General features: G+C 45.6%; 1 pseudogene; it reads right to left on the bottom strand.

Annotated features, from left to right (window-relative positions):
- Positions 1-2,234: 2,234 nt before the first annotated feature.
- Positions 2,235-4,527, bottom strand: LOC118476663 (L10-interacting MYB domain-containing protein-like; annotated as a pseudogene).
- Between the last annotated feature and the right edge of the window lie 15,611 nt (positions 4,528-20,138).

Here is a 20,138-nt window from a genome sequence, read left to right as displayed (position 1 = left end):
GATGGGTCCAACCATACCGAGCTAGCCCGTTAAGCCCGACCCGCCCAAGCCTACGAGTGCGTAAAGAGCTTAAAATTAGATCACCATAAAAAGTTGAACATATTTACAAATCATAATTGAAAGATATAACTAAATACAATAACATATATTACAAATAATACACATATCACAAATAAATGATAGGCTTAAATAAATGATATAGCTATTTTTGCAATTTTGTCTTATTAAACGGGCTAAATCTGAGCCTGTTTAGAAACGGATCGTGCTTCGGATAGCCTAACAGGCCGAAAACGTTGAACGAGTCCGACACGCCGCTCATGCCAGACTGGGCTTGGGCCCGTATAGAGCCAGGACGGGCCGGATCAGGATTAAATCGGACCTAAAGAGTGGGCTTCATGTCGGGCTGCCGGGCTACGGACTTGATGGCCATGTGTAGTCTGTAGCACTTGGACGTGGCCGGTGGGATGCAACATCTTTAGCTTTTTCTTTATTTGTTTGGTTACCTGTGCGCTATTCTTCGCCTCGGCCCGTAAGATGCAAGCGAAGCCCTCTGGGGCGTGTTTGGTTCGGCTTTTTTCTGAATAGCTTTTCTGAAAAGCTGGCTGTGGGGAAAAGCTGGCTGTTGGGAAAAGCTGGTGGTTAGAATTTAGGTGTTTGGTTCGCCAGCTGTGCAGAAAAGCTGTTCGTTAGAATCTAGGTGTTTGGATACACAGATTCTCAGATTGCATATTCTGTTTGAACAAACTATACACATTAACACCGAACCAACAAAAGGTCATTACATATAATTAGTGGAGTTCATTACAACATAACTACCGTTAAATTTACATATTTAACTACGACACTAATGCATTAGCAATTCCATCTCGAAATGCACTCATGTCTAACTCATCAGATGTGCTACTACTACTCTCACCTACAGATACATCATGACCAAGGCTATCAGGTCCTAGTTGATCAAAGTCTCTATCGTGTAGAGCACTGTCTCTAATGAAGTTATGCAATGTCATACATGCAATAATTATCTTGGATTGTTTCTTAAGCGAAAATGAAGGGAGACTTAACAAAATTCTCCACTTCATTTTAAGCACACCAAAAGATCGCTCTATAACATTGCGTAGCGACGAGTGTGCATAGTTGAATACTTCTTTGCTCCCAATAGGTTGCCTCGCATTTTGCCATTCTGAAATGTGGTACTTCTGACCCTTATAAGGTGCAAGGTACCCCTTTCTATTTGGATAACCTGAATCCACAAGATAGTATTTACCTGCACAAACAGAAATATAAAGTTCAATACTTAAGACATAAATGAATATCGTATGATACAAAAGTACAACATACTTATTTACCTTCCGGTGGATGGGGGAACCTGTCCGCATAAGTTATCAAAGTATCTTGTAATACTCTAGTGTCATGTACTGAACCTGGCCACCCTGTGACAACAAATGTGAACCTCATATCGAAGTCACAAACGGCCATTACATTCTGTGATGCGTAACCGTGCAGACTAATATATTTGGCTTGCTCCGAGGCCGGGACAGACGCTGGAAAGTGACTACCATAAATTGGTCCTACGCAATCCTTGAAGTGGGGCCAAAATCTCCCCTCTCGCAAACGAGGATGAATCTCTATGAAATTTGGGTCTTTGGGCTTGATTACGTCAGATGACATCTTATATAGTGCATTAAGTACTTCACTATACTTGCGACTAATAGTTTCCAAGGAGTGACCAAACTTATTCCTTATCTGCCTAAATGATTGTGGATCCCCACATGCCCACAAGAAAATACCTAGAGCTTCCATAGTACTGACACCACGGCTTGGAAGCAGACCATAACTTTCCACCAACGTCTCATGCAATCGTCTAAAAACAGTACGTCGCATGCGAAACATGTCAAAGCAGTCGTTACTATTCTCCAAAGTTCGCTCAACCCATTGAATACCTGTTTCAACCATTGTTCTTCTAGAAACCTCACTAGAAGGCCTGCCCCAAATGTCTACATCATATAGGGCAACAAGCAATTGTCCATCTCTGTCATCTGTGTCATCATCATATGTGTGTGTAGCAGGGTCACACATCTGCATGCACACAAACAATAGGCACATATTCATGTATAAGCATAGTATATAAGACACATATTCATGTATCATAGGTGAAAGAAAGTTCACAGATTGACATTGTTCACAAACATACAACTCTGATTATTCAAATACATGTTCAATTCGAATAATTGCAAAATTGTTCGAAGGGGAAAATTATGCGTACGACATGTTTATTTTGTAACACGACAAGACTCATAATAGTGACACGACTGCAACACGACTAACATGAACAACAACATAATAGTGAACATCAGGCTCTGTTGTCGGACGACCACCATCTAAGTGGACTTTTTAACATCTATCTCGAAAGCACGGCGCAGCCAAGCGTTCCTTCCTTCTTTGGTCTTCAGTGATGCAAATACATCTCTATACTTTTTCTCAATCAACAGATGAGTGGCAAACAAATGTAGGTCGCTGCCTTCTGGTGAACCATCATCGATCACTTGTTGCAACTGCGCAATAACCTCAACACGAACAGGGTTGGTCTCAGCAGAGGTGATGGACTTGTTAGTGGTCATTGAACGCGACTCAAAAGCCTCCACTAGGCGTTTCATGTACTCTTCCCTCGTATCTTTTTTCTTCTTTGGTTTAGGAGAATCATGATGCACCTTACGCTTCCCAGTCGCATTTGAGCATGGGTCAGGTGTGCTGTTTTCACCCCCACCTAAAGTGGCTTCGACATGATCATCAGATGATGAATTTGCATCCTCGACGCCAGGAACAAGGGTTGTTTCATTTGTGCAGACAATGGGTCCAAACATAACCTTTAGCTCGTCCTCATTCTCTAGGGGGCTGTTTTGAACATAATACACCCTAGCATTGCCTGCAGCAACATGTTATTTCCTACTTTCAGATGGCCATTACTATTGTTAATCTACAAAATGTAAAAAGAAAGTCTACTTACTTCATTTTGCTTAGCCCACCACTCATCTGGAGCACTGATAGAACCAGTATGAGGGTCTCGACCAAGACCTGTAGCCCTTTCATTAAGAGTTTTCCACTGGATGAACATTCTCTTTAAGGAGTCCCACCTATTCTTCATTTGATCCCTGGTGTAAGTGCGACCAGTGCGTTCCTTAAACTTCCTTATGAGGTTAGCATACCCTTCGACATTTAGAAATTGTTGTGGCCTGTTCCGTGCATTGACCTCTTCTACACAAATTTCTGTGTAAACTTTTGTTGCTCTATTATCCCACTTTGCAATGACTTTGCCAGACTTGTCCATCTAGTGCAAAACAAGTGTACACGTTTGAAAATACGTATTGAAGTGCACTTACTAAGAAAACAAAGTGAACACGTAAGGGACCATAATAACATAAGGTAGTACCATAAGGAGTCACATTCGGTTTGCCATAATTACATATATAGACTTAAGGAATTCATGTGCTAGTAGACACAAAAGCACAGGGAACACTTTACAACTGCACATTAAGCAAAAGGCTGATCTATCCCTGTTACTCTAACACCTGACTGCTAGGTTCACCATGTTCTAACTTAAACCCCATTGTCACTAAACGAAGGCATCTGATCGGAGTCATATTCAACACCCCAGAAGTTTTCGAAGTGCTCCGCAAAGTCCCAGTCTGGAGTAAGGTCGTCGTCAGCAGGGGGTGGTGAGGACAAGGTAGAAGGTTTGTAGCTGCTGGCACCCGGGTTGTTTACGTTGTTCACGATGTCCAAATTCTCTTGCAACACCAGAGAGTCTTGCTCCAGCATGCAAGCTATGTCCTCCAATACTACACGAAGTTTGGTAGCGTCAAATGAGGTCAACCCGCGTCCAGGACGGACTGTTTCCCTCGCTACCGAAAAAATCTTGTCCGCAATCTCTTGCATCCTTCCAATTGCCTTATCGGCTATGGAGTCTGTTGAATCCATCTGATGTGGATTTATTAGGTCGTTAGTATACCAGACATGGGGACTATCTACAAAAATTTGGCGTAGTGACATGTCCTGTGCCTAGGCTGCTAACAAAGGAGGGTACAAGTACCACAATTTACTAGGCACGTGTCTACTAATAAAAGTACTAACACACTGTGAATGGATTACCCAAGAACGTGAACATATTTGCAACTCGATCTTCGAATAGATACACAGCATGTAAAGCAGTAAAAGGGATAAATAAATTGATGTGAACATCACCTTCGTAGGAGTGGAGCTTCTGATGCAACAGGGAAAAACAGCTCACTCCCCGAAATCTGAACATCAAATGTCACAGGATAATCGTTAGTAAGCAGTTGTCAAATTGTCTTGATTATAGGGGGAAGTATTAACCACAGACGTCGATGCAACCTAAACCCTAATTAGTACATGGGGGATGACCGGATCCGTAACAGCACATCGGGGAGGAGACAGGGTACACATGGAAGTTACGAATGTACCTGCGAAGACGAGGAGTTGGGATACGGGAGGAGTCCAACCTTGCAGACGAACTGGCGGCGGCACGGGCAAAACCCTAGCGACGTCAACGATCAGGGAAGTTTTCGAAACGAGGCAGCATGGGGAGGACGACGAGCGGATACGGAACGGAATGGACGAAATGATCCGCGTACCTGAGAAGATGACGATGCGGCGGATGAGCAGAGGGGAGTGTGGTCGAGGTCCCCGACCCGATGCGGCGGAGGAGGCGGCGGCGGTCGAGGGAGAGAGCTGAGTCGCGGGCGCGGTGGAAACCCTATCGCGAATAGCCCGGCTTCCAGAGGACGCGTGGGTCGGGCGGCTTTTCGTTTCCTGTACGCGGGCGGCTTCTGTGGGAAGCGCGACCATCAAAAGCTGGCCCAGAAGCTAGGCGTTTGGCTGCGGCTTCAGCTTCTGGTGGCCAGAATCCGCCCAGAATCCCAACCAAACAGGGGCCTGGCCTAATCGCGCTGAAACGAAGCATCCCGTGATCCCGTCGTCTTCGCGCTTGCAAGTGCTATGCATGTGTCTCCAACTTTGGTACAGAAATCGAGATGGCTTTTAAACTCGTTTTTTATATCTTTTAATAATTTTAAAGATTACATTTTTTACTTATTTACTTATTTATTTATTTATTTGTATCACATGTATACACATGAATGCAACCAAACATAGATTGCATCTGATCTAATGCTTGGTCTGGCTAAAAGGAGCCCGGCTCCTCAACCTCAAATACAGGCCACAGTGGCCAGGTTCCCCAGAATTGGAAACCAAACAAACCTCTATATGCATAGGCAATATCTTCAACACATCGTGCATATAGTTGTATAAATATTGTTCTACATTCTAGATGGTACTATTTACATAGTGAAATTTGAAATAAAAAGCATGATAGGAGAAGAAATAGACACTACAGGAACTCGTCTTCTTTGCCTAGTGCCACAGACACTAGGAAAAGCCTCTTTTACACTCGCCAAATGTTTTGCCTAGTGTTGCACTCGGCAAAGAGAAGTCGGCAACGAAGGGATCGGCAAAGTGTCTTTGTCGAGTGTCATTTCTCGGGCACTCGGAAAAAACTTTGCCTAGTGCCACACGTCACTCGGCGAAGAAAAGTTTCCATGACGATGGGAAGCACGGTAAAGGAGGCTGTGCCAAGTGCAGCACTTGGCAGAGGCGGCTCCTGTGCCGAGTGTAACACTAGTCAAAGTGTGTTTCCAGGCTACCCGCGCTTCTTACCTTGCCGAGTAATATGGTTATTGCACTCGACACAGACCCTCTTTGCCGACTGCAACACTAGGCAAAATGACCAGAGCCACCGTTTTTATTTATTTTTATATATTCCATCCAAACAGACAGAAAATACATATCAAACACCACATACATATCATCAACATCACATGTAAATCAGCAACAACACAAATAAGTTCACATATCTCACAAATAAGTTCGCATGTCTCACAAATAAGTTCACAAAGATCAAAATATATCACCAACAATACATATCTCACAAATAAGTTCACAAACGACGCACGCAATTAGGCTCAGTTGGTGAAACATGAGGATCATTCGATGCCGCCGATTGATTCTACAAAAATGAGAAGACATTGCATGTGTGAGACAAGATAAATATATATTATATTTAATGAAAACTTTCATACTCTACTAGGTTTCAATTAGTGCAGTGGTTTGACCCTAACCATGAACATACAAACTAAAATAGTCATACTCACAGGAGTGGAAAACTGAGATGGAGGTGGATTTGGAGTGAATAGCGAAGGTGGTGGAGCTACACCCGTTGCGGACTGTATGTAACGAAGAATGTCCTCTGTCCTCTGCTGCTCGGACCTCATCCTCGCATCCAACTCCAAACGTTGCCTCCTCTCTTCTTCTAGTTGGGCCTGCAATATTTCACCCACATGTTACAATAATGCATAGAAAAGATATATTATCAATGAACGACGAATATAGCATGAACAACCTGGAGTTCCCTTCTCTCTTCTACCAGTTGATTCTACAATATTTCACTCAAATGTTAAAATAATGCATAGAAAAGAAATATTTCAATGAATGATGAATATAGCATGAACAACCTGGAGTGCTTGTATCCGATGCTGTGAAGTGTCCTGCCGAGGTCGTATGGCTGAACTCGCGCTTGTGCTACTTGCTTGAATCTGAGATAGAGTGGGAGTAGCGGCTGAGTCAATTCCATCGTCGCAAATCCAGTACCGTCCATGCTTCTTGCCTCCTCCAACCCTCATGATAACTTCTGCGTCAAGCTCCTTGGTGCTCGGATCGTATTCAGGCCCATATACCTCCCTTGCTATCGATGTGTACTCACTGAGGCGACTGTGGACGGTTCCGTTGTTGTACGCCTCCAGCCCATCCTCTGGGTTATAGTTGATGTCGGACGTCGCCTTGCCCTTGTGGGACATAGCAAATGCCTTGAAGATGGAACAAGTTTGTCCACCATGTGACACCGACTGCGAGAAAACCAGCGAGATGATTAGAAATTATGCATAATTGAGTGTTACAATATATAAATGAATTCACATACCCATGCTTGTGCGTATTCGCTAAGGCTACGGCTGCCTTGATGGTGTGGTACACCTAGCATTATCAAACGCCGATCCCGGCAAGTGTTGTGCACCTCCTCCCACCCATCTAAGCACCATTTGTCCACCATCCGTTCCCAACACTCGGGATGCGTGGCACACCAATAAGGAATCATCTATAGAAAATCAAGTACATGATATATGAGAAGATTAAATTAAGGCTACCTAATCTAAAAAGTAATCGATATTAATGTTTTGTATTTATCTCCAAGTACTGGTCCCGAGTCAACTTCATGGTTCTTGCGTCCTTTTTGGAGACCTTCTCTCTAAGGATGGCCCCATGTATTTTATGATGGCCTGGATGCGCGCCTCGTAGTGCATATCTACGACGAGTTTTTTACAACATCTGGTAGCCTACGCATCTGCCCTGCCCTCATATCCCTCCTGACATCTGTAGAAATCCTATATATACAAACATGATGCATCCATTCATTATTTCAAAAATGTCCAACGAATGCAATGTATTGAGCAATATGGGATAAGAAAGATTTACCCACAACTCTTGCTTCACCCGCTCTGCCTTGTTGTTGAATACCCTACCGACTCGATCTTCAGCATTGGGGGCAATGGCGTAGTGGTCGAACGAGTAGGCTGGCACCATCACTCTATCGTACTCAACCATGCCAGGGAAGTGTTCCTTGCACAAAAGACCGAGTATGCCATTGACTCGGCGTGTGGGAGCACCTCCACTCACCACAGTCGACCAGTTACTGCCCAGGTGATTAAGAAAATTATTAGTTTCTATTTTGAATTTGAACATATAATATCAAGATTATATGAAGTAGTAGTGATAACATCTAAAGTTACTCACCTTTCACCCTCGGGTTGAATCACCGGACGTCTCTCAAGAGGTATCTGTCGCTTAGGGAGGCTTGTGGGACCTCGCAAGTAGACGTTCGACGAACCAGAGGCAGTAGAATCTCCTGCTGTCGCCCCCTCGACGTCTTGTTGCATTTCCTCAGTGTCACCATGTGCCTCCTCGGCATTGTTCCGCGCCTCCTCGATCTCTAAGGGCAGCTGCTCTTCCTCACATGACGGGGCGGGAGGCGCCTGCTCCGCGTCCGCCCTGCGAGTGCTCCTCCTCTTTGAAGGTAAATCAAGCCTCGGCCTTTGGTAAAGCGACGCTACTCTCCTCATCCCACCACCCACCATCTTTATTCAATTATCTGCAATTAAGAACACTAAACTAATAAGCACATATAAAGAAGGCGTAATTATCTACCGTAAATCCATTCAACCAAAGATGTTCCCCCATGACCTTCTTTGTTTGTCTTTTCCTGTTTGCACATTTACTGCAGGGACAACAAATTCTACTCGCTCCTTTAGCAGCCTCACTAAATGCTCGTTCCAAGAAAGCATCAGTCTTGTTGATCCATTCATTGGTGACCTGACCCTGACCTGAGCGGCCCATGTACATCCACTCAAGGTCCTCCATCGCCTAACATATATAGTAGAGAGTAACATAAACAACAATTGCATCTACACAACGTTCCTACTCTCTAAATGCTTGTAAGAGAATATGTAGGGACCAACTAGTAAAAACAATATAAAACAATACTAGTAATATACTCTAGCTCCACTCCAGTAAAAAGAAGCAAGTAAAATTTATCATTTAATTACTGCAATCCAATCCTGCACAAACATGTAACGTGCAATCCAATCCAATCTAGAATATTGCAATGAAGAGATGCTCCTCTCAGGAAAGGATATTGAACCTAGCACCCATAAAAGCCTTTATAGAACTAAATAAACAAGTCACGTGAAGACGCTGTTGGCACTCAGTGAAGGTTACCGTTGACTGTTAGTACTAGTGAGGCAAATGAGTGCTAAAATGGACCCCACAAATAAAACAATGGAATTAGTTTTGCTAGCTGCCACCCAAATTCCCAATGAACATCCGGTAAATGTTATTGGTGACACTTGCAATTAGCTGGTCGCTCCAGCTGTGCCGTGAGACTGAGAGGGAGCTGGCTGGCCACTGCAGCTGTGCGCGTGAGACTGAGAGGGAGCCAACTGGCCGCTGCAGCTGTGTGCATGAGACTGAGAGGGAGACGGATGGCCGCTGCAGCTGTGCGCGTGAGACTGAGAGGGAGCCGGCTAGCCGCTGCAGCTGTGCGACTGAGAGGGAGAGGTTCACCTTGTCTGCTGGCGTCCGGCGGGGCGAGACTACGCCGCTGGCCGCTGCAGCTGTGCGCGTGAGACTGAGAGGGAGCCGACTAGCCTAGTGTGGGCGAGGGCCCTGCCGCGCTCCACTGCTCAGGCTGGAGGTGGAGGAGGAGTCGGGGAGAGCAGGCCGGAGGAGAGGGAGCTGGCTGGCTGGTCGGACGCAGTAGAAGCTAGCCAGCTAGGACCTGGGGAGAGCACGCCAATCGGCCGGAGGAGGAGGAGAAGACGGGGAGAGCAGGAATGACGGAGGAGACTAGGAGTGCAAGGATCACTTGAGTACTGTACGGAGGAGGAGAACCGGAGGTGGGAGCTGAGCACGCCGCCAGAAGATCGTCGGCGGCCAACGCACAGGTTGGATCCAAAGCCGCCGCTGCCGCCATGCTAGGGTTGGCCGACTGGAACCAAGTCCAAGCTTCGTGACCCCACTTGTCACTGGATGCGAACTGGAGGCGGTGTGCTTGGCCGACTAGTCACTTGCTTTTGGTGCACGTGACCCCACTTGTCAGAACAAGCCCCGATTTTTTTAAAATTTTTGCCGAGTGTGCAGCGTGGCGACACTCGGCACACATTGTCGTACTGGAAGCATATGAGGAAAATATCCATTTTTACTTTGCCTAGTGTCAGTTCAGGAACTAGGCAAAGAGACTCTTTGCTTAGTGTCAGTTCAGGACACTAGGCAAAGAGGCATTTTGCCTAGTGTCTTTTTTGACACTCGGTAAAATATTTTTTCTTTTCTTTTTGCTTCCAAACTTTTTATGATATGTTTCTATATCACCTAAAACTACATGTCAAGTTTTGATAATTTTTTTTAAATGTTTAGCTATATTTAGTAAATTTATTTCATTTAAATGAATGTCGTCTAATAATTTAAATTTGAACTGCAAGTCATTCGCATAATGGAAAATGGATGGAAAAATGATATTCATGCTATTTAGTATAATTTGAGGCCTTATCCAGTAACATACCAGAGATTTCAAACAGCATGTTCACGAAACTTGACCATAAACTTGCGGTCTAGTTGTTTTTAAATTGCATAAAAAGCAAATGAAGTCGGAAAATCATGAAACTTGTCGAGATGTCATGTTACCATATGTGGAGGCTATGATAAAAAATGACAATATTTCATAAAAGTTTTTATGTACAATGCTTACAAACCAAAGAATTGAGATAGAAGTTTAATGATTTAATGTAGAGGCCGACTAGGTGGTAACTATCGTTCATGTCAAACTTGTATGAAACCTTGTCAACTTTTTATCACATCCTCCACATATGATATCATGACATCTCGACAAGTTTAATTATTTTCTAACTTTGTTTGATTTTTATACAATTAAAAAACAACTGGACTATAAGTTTGTGGTCATGTTTCGTGAACATGATGTTTAAAATTTATAGTCTGTTACCAGATAAGGCCTAAAATTATAATAAATAACATGAATATCATTTTTCCATCATGCGAATGACTTGCAGTTCAAATTTAAATTATCAAAAGAAATTCAATTAAATGAAATAAATTTAGTAAATATAGCAAAAACTTCAAAAAAATTACCAAAACTTGACATGTAGTTCTAGGTGCTATAGAAACACGTCATAAACAGTTTGGAAGCAAAAAGAAAAGAAAAAAAAATTACCGAGTGTCAAAATAAGACACTAGGTAAAATGCCTCTTTAATTTGCCTAGTGTTCTAGTCTGACACTAAGCAAAGTGACCTTCTTTGCCGAGTGTCGAAGTCAGATACTCGGCAAAGTTAACGGTTGGTGGATGGTGTTAGCTGGTGACGATAGTTTACCAAGTGTTTTTCTTTGCCTAGTGTCTAGCAATAGGCAAACTTCCGATTTGCCGAGCGTTTTTCTTTTTGCCTAGTGTCTAGCACTAGACAAACTTTCGATTTGTCCAGTGTTTTGCTTTGCCTAGTGGCGGACACTCGGCAAACGACTGATTTGCCTATTGTCTTGCTTTGCCCAGCGTAACACTCGGCAAAAAAGATCTTTGCCTAGTGCCCGTGAATTCGCACTCGGCAAAATATTTAGCGTTAGGCAAAGTTTGTCTCTACCATAGTGACAAGAAAAACTAGAGAAGTAGAAATAGCCGAACAGTGACTAAATGTCTTAAAATGGACACGCTGTCAAGAGTTTTTACACAAGGTCGTCCCTAGCTTTACACGCTGTTCAGTATGGCGCTTTTCAGCTATGGTGTGTAGAGGTATCTCATGTATCAAGTTCAGGTGTGGTGTGTAGAGATATCTCATCTATTGCCTTAAAGAAATACACTTATGCCTATTCTTCTCTTCTTTAGTTAACGACATCTGCTTCTTCTTCTGGTCTAGCCTAAAAGATTCACTCTTCCTTTTTAAGGGAGTTCGCATACCACTATGTCGGTACCCTAAATCAGGGGTACCCTCTCCTACAGCATGAAGATGCCGATCCCATGCGACGTCTCCTAGCCACGCGGAGGACGGCACCAGACCCCACCGCATGGGCAGGCCAAAGGGCGCCACGTGGAAAGGAAAGACAACACATCCCAGTAAGTCCGGACCCCCACAGAAGGACACCAGACCCCTATACATATAAGTCCGGAGCCTCCGGGTAGGTTCGGACCCCAGCAGGGTCCCAGAACGAGGAGGACCCTAGTATGAGCAGGGGTCCAGTGCTGACACGTGGGCGGGCCTTGCCCTACACTTCTCGCTCAGGCGGAGACCCGCTGCTTGTGGCCCATGACATAAGCTACCGGGCCGAACCTGACGTGAAGTCGTGCAGCCCCTACATTTATTGAGGAGAAGACGCGCCGCCTGCCACTGTGCTGACGGGCGACGTGCCCTCTCAGCATTTAATGCGTCCCGTCCCATCCGCTGGCAGGCGGTGTCAAGGTCATCCAGCAGGCGGCACGCCTGCTGGGTCTGCTGGCGAACAGTACTACCGTGCCAGGCAGCACATTGTACTCATCATCCCGTTTACAAGAAGCTTCCCCTGTACGCCAAGGATACGCAGATCTCGGGCGCCAGGGCACAAGAAGATTGTCTCGGCAAGAGACATTAGTGGCTCCAAGCCCTATATTCTTTATGTTCCTGGGCTCACATGTCGGGGCCCAGTGCCTTTGTGCGTGCCCCCCTTCAGCTATAAAAGGGGAGGCATGCGACGTTACACACACACACAATCTTAGGACACACCTTAGACTCGCAAACTCATACAAGCTCACAAGCAATACATATCATAGTGGAGTAGGGTATTACGCTCCAGCGGCCCGAACCACTCTAAATCCTTGTGTGTTCTTGAGTTCTTCCCGTTCATTCCAACAATCAAGCAAAACGCCTAAGCCCCTCCTCATCTCAGGATTTAGGGTGGGTGCACTCCGCCACCCGGCCGAAGATTTACTCTCCGACATTTGGCGCGCCAGGTAGGGGCCTAGGCATTAGGTTTTTGCTTGATCCCTTGCCCAAGCATGATGGTGCAGATCATTGAGCATCGCGTCGAGATTTTGGTTGACTTTGCAGTGGAGGGAGAAGCTGCTTTCTCCACACCGCAGGTTCCCGGTCGCCCAGCACCAGTCACTCCTGCTGTGCACGCCGCACAGCAGCACACGATAGCGCAAACGTCCCGGACTCCATCAAGGGCGTCTCCGGGGCCATTGTCAGCAGACAGGGAGTTGTTGTGACACCCTCCAAGCTCCACGGCTTCACCAGGAGCCATGAAGCAGTGGCGGGACGACGTCGACTGACTGCTCAGTATGGCGCATTCTACCTCGACCAGGTCGAAGACGCGGTCATCCCGGCGCCAACACGAGGCATCAGCGTCTGTGCGCTCAACCTCAGTGAGGGGCGCACAGACCAACGACCTCCGGGCAGAGCTCAATCACAGGCATGTGGGAGAGGACGTCGGATATCCTTGGAAAGGGAGTTCGAGCGCCGCCAAAACATCGATGGTCGCGACCTCGATCAAGACTTCGCTGTGGTTGCACCGCAGACACCAATGGGCACCCGGTCCCAAATGGGTGTCCCCTTGGCCGGCGTGGGCTGCGCCGCTCTTATCGATCATCTCCGCGCGGCGTCCTAGCCACCCAAGTTCCGGCCGCACCTGCCGGAAAAATACGACAGAACGACGAACCCATCGGAGTTCCTACAGGTGTACGTTATCGCCATAACGGTAGCAGGTGGAAACACCGCTGTGATGGCAACCTATTTTCATGTGGCCTTGTCTAGACCTGCCCGGACCTGACTCATGAACCTCACCCCAGGAACAGTCTACTCCTGGGAAGAACTCTGTGCGCGGTTCATGGAGAACTTCGCCAGTGCTTACCAACAACACGGTGTGGAGGCCCACCTCCATGAAGTGAGGTAGGAACCAGGGGAGACCCTCCGGAAGTTCATCTCCCGCTTCACCAAGGTGCGAGGAATGATACCTCGTATTTCTGATGCTTCTATCATCACAGCCTTCCGACAGGGAGTACATGATGAAAAGATGTTGGAGAAGTTGGCCACACATGACGTGGAAACTGTTCCCACGCTCTTCGCTCTGGCCGACAAGTGCGCCAGAGCCACCGAGGGCCGTGCATGGCACTCGGCCCCACAAACTGGAGCTACCCAGTCGGGTGGCTCGGGGGCCGTCCTTCGGGACGGAAAGAAGAAAAAGAAGAAGGACCGCGACTACCAGAAGCCGCGGTCCACCGCTCTGGTGGTCGCAGCAGCGACCGGAGGCCAGGGCGACCGCAACAAACGCCCGCGACCGCAGAGAGGTGGCAGCGGTACATGCCCTGTGCACCCGAACGGTCGCCACAGCGCCGTGGAGTGCCGCGAGATCATTGACCTCGCAAAATGCGTCAGCGAGCGGTGCGAGCAGTCTTCCAAAGACGGCTCCCCGCCTCGCCACCGCCCCGACAAGGAAAAGGTGGACAACGGCGAGGTGGCCATGGCTGAGCGGGACCTCGGGTATCAGTCGCCCGAGGGGGACCTGAAGGATATCTGTAACACCCCAGGTGTTACTTAGGGTTTTCACTCAAGACTACACAAGTAAGCCATCATCACATGTGACTTAAGTTGGGAAAAGTACACCAAATTTGGAGCTCAAGATCCTAAGTAAGTGCAACCCATCTTAGAAGTCATACCTTGTCTTGTTATGCACATATAAGGGGGGAGAATTGCCCAAATCCTAACTCAAACCCCTTTGGACAAGTGGAGCACTAGAGGTAAGTGTGACCAAAAAGCTATGAAAACCACATGATCATGACTTGGGCCAATTATAAAAGATGCAGTACACTTAATCCCCTACAAATGATAGTAAGAAAGTGATTCCAAAAAGATTTCAGAAAAAACCCAAAAGGTTCACAAAAGGGTTGAGCATAAGAGAAAAATCAGAATTCTTCTAAGTCCAAAACCACCCCCTTTCAAAAAATCAAACATGTTCACCTTGATCCCAAACTCAAAACCACTTGGCCCAATTGATAAAGTGGCGCCAAAATACCTCTAGAACACCCTGGAAAAGTTTGAACCCAACCCTAAGTCGTTTGACATGACCTGGCACAAGATTTGTCTCGGTTTGGACAGCTGGGACAAAGACAACTTCCCACCCCCATATCTCTCTAACTCGACCACATCTCCCCTTGGAACTCACATGAACTAGGTAGCCCTAGGTGCAGGGAAGAGATCTCTCACAGGTCTTAGGGCAAGATTCGCACGTTTTGGCCGCTCAGCAGAGGGTAGAACAAGAACAGAAGCAAAGAGCCACGTGTTAGATGCGCTCTGAGCTCGCCAGAGCACGCCCGACGCGTGCCCCCGCGTGCCCCGCGTCGCGCCAAAGCCGAGCCGGCGCCGTAGCCCGCGCCCGCGCCTATAAAGCCTCCAGAGACGTCGACCGTACTCCTCCGCGCGCGCTCGACCTCACCGGAGCACCAGATCATCGGCATTGCCCCGCGCACGGCGTGCCCGCGGCAACCCGATCCCCCGCCACCGTAGACCGGCCAACAGAGCCTCCCCCAGCCGCGTCAGACCCTAAGAGTAGACCATGCATGCCTCGGCGAAGCTCCCCGAGCAAGGAATCAGACTTTGCCTCGCCGGAGAAGCCAGTCCACGGTCGTCGGACTACACCCGACCGCCGGTGAACGTAGACCGAGCTCCAAGGTGAGTTGTTCTTCAATTCCTTGCACGTGTCGACTCATCAACACCCCGTGAAGCTTCTCGTGCCCTTGGATTGACCTATGTCGCCGTGGTTAGGCCGGAGCACTCGCCGCCGATGAGTTCACCCGCCTGCGCACGTGGATCGGCCGATTCCGACCACCCCCACCGTCGAGCCGTACCTCGCTGTGACCGCCAGGGCCTCCCGAAGCCAACCCCGCCCCTCGCCGGACCTCTCTCGCCGTCGGTAAGCCGCGCCGCCCTTTTCCTTTCTGCGGTTACTGTTTACATAAGGGGAGGGACCTTGGGGAGAAGAAGAAAAGGCCAGGGGTTTTGTGCGCTGTCAGCGACTCAGGGGAATAGTAGTGCAGGGGTATAACTAAAGGAAATAGTTTAGAAAGAATCCAGGGTCTTCGGTGCAAAGTCGATTTCCAAGAAACCTTTTTATTATTTCTGATTTAAATACAAACAGAACTTGAAAAATTCATAACTTCAGTTTTGTTTACCCAAATCGAGTCAAACCAATTTTGCCAGATCCTAAATAATGTAAACTACTGAGGAAAAATATAAAACCCCTAAGTGTTACAGAAAACTTTAAAGTCTTGATTTAAATGATTAACTGATCAAAAGCTAAAAGAAATAAGTAAAAATAGCTACACTATTCGTCCGGGATTAAGAAAATTTAGAGAAGTACTTAATCACTTCCTAACCTGTTTAAAAATAATAAACACCTCTGTACACCCCATTAAGGTAGAGTTTGCTATTTAAATCACTTTTTGTTTAAAGTTGAAAAAAATATAAAAGGTGGTTTAAACAAAGAACCAGGGAACACCCACATTTTTGTTAGCTTTCTTATTCAGTATAGTATACTAGAAAATTTTATTATACCCTTGTTTAGTAAAGAAGAAATGAGATACCTTTTATTTTAGAAAAACAAGGAAAACTTAGAAAAACCCTAGAAAAATAACCCTGATAAGAAACCACCCCAAACCTTGGGATAACAAATGTTTTGTATTTATAAACCTAGAAAAATTATAAGTTTTGTTGTTTGACATTTTTCAAATAACAAGTTAGTAGTAAGTGCCTTTTTAACATTAAACTTTAGAAAATCACAACTAAATAACCACCAAATAAATTTCTATGATTTTTGGCACAGAAGCATGTTATTACCTTTAGATACCAGCAAAAATGACCCTTAGGACAGAACCCACCTCTAGTTAAGAGTTGTAGGGCAAAGGACCCCCTTTGCCCCCAACTTTTGTTATTTTTGCCCAGGGCATATTCTATTTATTCTGGACCTCGAATTTATAGGACAGACTACAGTGACAAATAGTAACCCACTGTAATTTTTACAGAATTTTTGGACAAAGCTAAATTACAGTTGTAGTTCAAACCCACCCTAAAAAGCATAAATAAAAAAAGAAAAAGGAAATTAATAGTGGAGACTAATGTTACCCTAACTAAACCAGCAAAACCCCTTGAGTACTGTCACACCCGGGTTTTGGGGCACCAAGACCGAGGCACGAACATAATCACCAGGTGTGCTGGGACCAAGTCTCACACATATGATGAATCACGACACAGGATCGAATGTCACATCTTTACTATATAATAGGAGTTCTATACAAAATAAATAAGTAATTACATTATAAGGAGGCAACGGTCCAGCAATCCAAAGTTGACTGGGAGACGACGGCCTAGACCTCTCACGAACATATCGCAGCATCCTCCATGCGCCTCATCCTGCGGTACCTGTTCTTGACCTGTGGGGGGTGTGAGACAGCAAGAGTGAGCTCACATACGTTCATCGCTCAACAAGTTGTGGGGAATAATGTGAATGAACTCGCCAAAGGTGGAAGTTCATGTGAAGTGTAAGGCTTACCAAAGAGGATGGTTAGAGCTCAGCATTGCTTTTAAATTTGGTCAAAATTTTATTAGCAATTACTAAGTATAAGTAAATACCAAACCCAATTAAGTAGTAGAACAAAAGTAACAACATCACCTGCGATGCAATGCATCTGACAAATTGAATTTAGTTCCATAAATTAATCATGTGAGGGTCCGAGCTGCTCATGACCGTGAGCACGGCTAGTATACCAGTTTTACACACTGCAGAGGTTGCGCATCTTTACCCACAAGTCATGTTACCCATCTTCCAAGGGATCGCGACTTCCCATACACCTCTACCGAGGAGGCGAGGCAGGGTAACACTACGAGGCCTTTACAAAGTTCCACTAGCTTCAGAAAACCCGCTACAGTTTATATGAAGCTCCAATGCAGGGACTCCTCGCATGACCGCCATCGCAGCAAAATTATCCCAAGGGCCTCCCTACACTGACCACTCCCCTACTGCCCTTGCCCCTTGCGGGTAAGGTAGTCATCCACTAGCTTTCCTAATTAATCAGCCAAGGGCGTCCCATTAAACCCTTGTGGTAGCACTGTTTTCCCGGGTGGTCGCTCCATGTTCCAATTAACATAATGATCTTATCATGAACAACAATAATAAACAGATAATAACAGTGTGATCATGAATAATGTATCTTCATACCCCAAAACCACATAAAGCACTAGCAAGTACTACCCAAAAAGTTCAGTGGTAAACAAGGTATAAAGATAGACAAACTAGGGTATCCTATTGGGTCCCATCAAAATTAACCTATGTAGATCATTATGATTAATTAGAACATGAGTGGGTAAAAAGAAGTGATCAAGGGCACAACTTGCCTGGGACTTGAGATTCCAGGTACCAACTTGCTCTTCAGATGACACGTAACCTCGCGCTAGTCGTAGCATTACAAACAAACAATGTATAGGAAAAATTAACATTACACCAAACATATATGCAAAATACATAATAATGATCTACATATTGAAATAAGATCACAGGAACATGAATTATTAATTTTGGAGTTATAGATTTTAAGTTATTAATTTCTGAAGGTTTTATGTGTTTTGCACAAGATTAAATAGGATATAAATTTTATTGTGACTTTCATGACAAAACAGTGGTACTAAACGATAAACAATAATGTTACAAAATTATAAGAATTGGAATGGATTAATTTGAACTTAGTATGAATTTTCTAAGGATTAAACAAATTTCTAGCATTTATTTTCACATTTAAAATCATTTTCTAAATTTATTTATCTGATTTTTCTATCACCTAGGCTGAGCACCAAAATCTAGGAAGGTCAGGGGCTAAACTACAAGACTTCCCCAGACACAGGCTACTCCCGCGGGGACGGCGGGTTGATATGCAAAAACACGAGGGTTCCTTTTGTAAAAGTCGCGAGGCTGAAGGGGTATGCTGCGCACAGATCCCTCCAATTAAGATCCAAGGGCCCAGAATGGACCGTGAAGCAGTACACGGCAGGCACCATTGGATCCAAGATCCACGGTCCAAAATCTCTCCCTCACATTAAACCGTTCTAGCCCTTTGGATTTTCAATCTACGGTCGATACAACACCTCATACCTCAATCCTTCATCGCGGATCCAACGGTCCTCCACCATCTTCTTCACACAAGGCAAACTGAGTTGTGGCTGTTTCCAGCCCGCGGCGGTGTCCACCGGCGAGGAGTCCGAGCAGCACCGGTGATCCCCTCCCAGCGCCACAGCTCCCAGCCGATCGTTGACTCCACGACAAAGTCTTCCCCCGTCGATCAACGAATCGAGGCCAACCATCTCGCGCTCGTTGAGGATCCACACAGGAGCGCACTTATCTCTCTCCATCACGGCGCTCAGCGGATCGATGGCGTCCCCCAACACCGATGAGGAATCTCCACCAGCCCACGACGTCTTCTGTCGGTTTGAGGCTGAAGCAACTCCCTAACATGCACGCGAAGGTCCCAGACCAATCTCCAAAAGCTCAGTCGACGGCGAGTTGGAGACTCGGAGTCCCCTGGCGGCGACGCTCGAGATTCAATGGAGTAGGAGAGAGTTGCGGTGGGGTTCACATTTATACGCATGGGAAGGTGTCCGACTCCCAACCACCACGCAAGATCACCGGAGGATCCCATTACCCAGCCGGCGAATATCGCGGAGGGGATTTGCGCGACAGACGAGTTGTTACGAGGATCAGGAGCCTGAGCATGCGGTTGAAGAAGCCGACAAATATGGCCCACATGGCAGTGACGCAGGGCACGCGGATGAGTTACTTGGGCTGCGCGGTTGGGCTACTAGGTTGCTGGGAGTTGGGCCAGGGGGTAAAATCGTCCTAGGTTAGGTTTTATTCTTTTCTATTTATGTGTTCTTCCTTTTTCAAATCCAAATTACAATTTGAATTTAGGTCTGAGTTTCATCTTCAAAAACCAATGCACAAAAGTATTCCAGCATGAATATGATCTGTTTTAATTTATTTTATTTATTATACTATTTAAACAAATGATTTTAAATATGAAATTCATACATGCTAAAATAGAGAATAGGTATTTTAAGATTTAAAATCTCTAGTTTACAAAAATCCTTTTGAGAATAATTATAAATATCTATTTCAGCAGAGGGATAACTAAAATCATATAGGGGTAATTTTATTAAATATTAGAAACAATATTTGTTTCAAGGGATGTTAACTTCAAGAATAAGGTAAGTACGATATTTAATTCAAAATAAATCTTTGGAGAACTTTTCGTAATTTTTTTAATAGGATTTTGGGATGCTACAAATCCTACCCCCTTAACAGAAATCTTGTCCTCAAGATTTGTAAGAAAAGGGATACAAAAGGATTGGTTTGTAATTCAACTTTTAGTCTATAAGTGTTT

This window comes from Zea mays, chromosome 3 (genome assembly GCF_902167145.1).
Source record: "Zea mays cultivar B73 chromosome 3, Zm-B73-REFERENCE-NAM-5.0, whole genome shotgun sequence".
Classification (NCBI taxonomy): Eukaryota; Viridiplantae; Streptophyta; class Magnoliopsida; order Poales; family Poaceae; genus Zea; species Zea mays.
The sequence above is the reverse complement of the archived record's forward strand: the minus strand, read 5'-3'. Positions and strand labels throughout refer to the sequence as shown.